Genomic DNA, 2304 nt, shown 5'->3' on the forward strand with positions numbered 1-2304 from the left:
TGAACCAATATTCATTATTTCAAAGGTCAAGTCTGCTTAACAATTTACTTTGGACAATTTGAGCCCATGCCTCACTTTACCTGCACGTAAAACTCGAGGATTATCTAACCCACAGGCTTCTGCCAATTTTTAAAATTAATGCATTGCTTTAAGATGTTCCTTGATCAAAATTACCTCTAGATGTGCACATGGCAACAGATCATTAGGAAATGTGGTTGAGATTTATGTGAACAGTCAAGCCCAATGCTTTGGGCTGGTGTGCAAACGAGCGCTTGTATCACATCGCCAACACTAATCAGACAGATGGGTTCTGCCAGCAGCAATGTGTATTAACTGTCAAATGGCCTGAACTTTCCAGCCACCTACACAACACACAGCCACACATGTGAACACCCAGAGAAATTAATATGGATATTAGACTTCGCCATTCATTATCTTGTCATCATTTTAAAGCCCAGTTTTGAGGTAAGGGGACACAAGGCAGCTTTTTAATTACCACTTGCCCCAGCTACTGCAATCACAGACCCATAAAGAAAGCCCAGCATAAGTTGTTTGTTGCTAATAAATATCAGTCAGGGATAAATAATGGACCAGAGCTCTTTCACCTTTTTATTAATCTATGATATTTGCTGTAAAAGTCTTGATGAGAGGAGCTGTGCCCTTGCAAGCAATGAGGTGCAAAGGAACACAGCAAGTTCTTTGGATCCGCTGAGATTAAAATTTCCAGCAATGAGTGATACAAGGCAAAAATTGTGTAAGTGGGGAGATGTGAGACAGAGAAAGCATCTCACTGCCTATGTGTGCAGCATGCCTAAACATTTATTTTATTTATTTTAATGTTTGCAAGGTTTGCTTAAAATCTTGAAAGGTATTTACCTTAGTAAGAAAAACACTGCATTAGGGTTGGTGTGAGAAGGAGAGGAGCATGATTATCACTCTAGCCTGTGGTAGTGGGAGCCATTTTTCATTAGCATATCTTTGTGTATGACAGAGTAAACTTTAATCATATGATAGGAAGCATTTTACTAAAATAAATAAGTATTTGTTCAGCTGGTGTCAGTCTGAGCAAATGGATGATTTGCCTCCTAACAAACAGGAAAATAAGGCCATGCGGTAAGTGGTAGTATTTGTGGGAATGGAATGGGCCAGGTTGGAAGAGACTTTTGAGATCATCATGTCCAACCCATCGTCCAGCACCATCTAATCGAGTAAACCATGGCACCAAGCACCCCATCAAGTCTCTTCCTAAACACCTCCAGGGATGGCAACTCCACCACCTCCCCGGACAGCCCATTCCAATGGGCAATCACTCTCTCTATGAAGAATTTCTTCCTAACATCCAGCCTAAACCTCCCCTGGTGCAGCTTGAGACTGGGTCCTCTTGTTCTGCTGCTGGTTGCCTGAGAGAGGAGACCAGCCTCCACCTGTCTACAACCTCCCTTCAGGTAGTTGTAGAGAGCAATAAGGTTTCCCCTGAGCCTCCCCTTCTCCAGGCTAAGCAACCCCAGCTCCCTCAGTCTCTCCTTATAGGGCTTGTGTTCCAAACCCCTCACCAGCTTTGTTGCCCTTCTCTGGACACATTCCAGCAAGTCAACATCCTTCCTAAACTGAGGGGCCCAGAACTGGACACAATACTCAAAGTGTGGCCTAACCAGTGCTGGTAACCAGAAAACAGGCAGTAGCTAAGAATTTTGCAGTAAAAGCCATCATGCTTTTAACATGCAGTTAACAGGCAGTTAACAGTGAGCTCTTCTGATATGATAGGGGATTTCCAGGTTTTCAAGTGTGCCAGCTTTATCTCTATTTTTAAAAATCCTCATAACACTCTGTCATGCCTTTTTTGTAGTCTTACTGCCTTGTCCCACTGCCTTGCTGAAGGAACCAGTTTAAGATCAAGATTACAGTATATTTGAGGTTGGAAGGGACCTTGAGAGATTGTTGGGTCCAACTTCCCTACCAAAGCAGGATCACCCATCCTTGTTAGTATAGTGGTGAGTATCCCCGCCTGTCACGCGGGAGACCGGGGTTCGATTCCCCGACGGGGAGGTTGCATTGTGTTTTTTGGAACACACGCCCTATGAGGAGAGACTGAGGGAGCTGGGGTTGCTTAGCCTGGAGAAGAGGAGACTCAGGGGTGACCTTATCACTCTCTACAACTACCTGAAGGGAGGTTGTAGACAGACGGATGATGGTTTCTTCTCCCAGGCAGCCAGTACCAGAACAAGAGGACACAGTCTCAGGCTGCGCCAGGGGAGGTTTAGGTTGGATGTGAGGAAGAAGTTCTATACAGAGAGAGGGATTGCC

The 2304-nt window shown here is 44.6% G+C and overlaps 1 non-coding gene across 1 annotated transcript; it reads left to right on the top strand.

The window, feature by feature from the left end:
* Positions 1–1974: 1974 nt before the first annotated feature.
* On the top strand, positions 1975–2046 carry TRNAD-GUC (transfer RNA aspartic acid (anticodon GUC)). Its single transcript has one exon. It is a non-coding gene; the product is annotated as a tRNA-Asp (tRNA).
* Positions 2047–2304: the final 258 nt, after the last annotated feature.

Source organism: Dryobates pubescens, chromosome 25 (genome assembly GCF_014839835.1).
Source record: "Dryobates pubescens isolate bDryPub1 chromosome 25, bDryPub1.pri, whole genome shotgun sequence".
NCBI classification, from domain to species: domain Eukaryota; kingdom Metazoa; phylum Chordata; class Aves; order Piciformes; family Picidae; genus Dryobates; species Dryobates pubescens.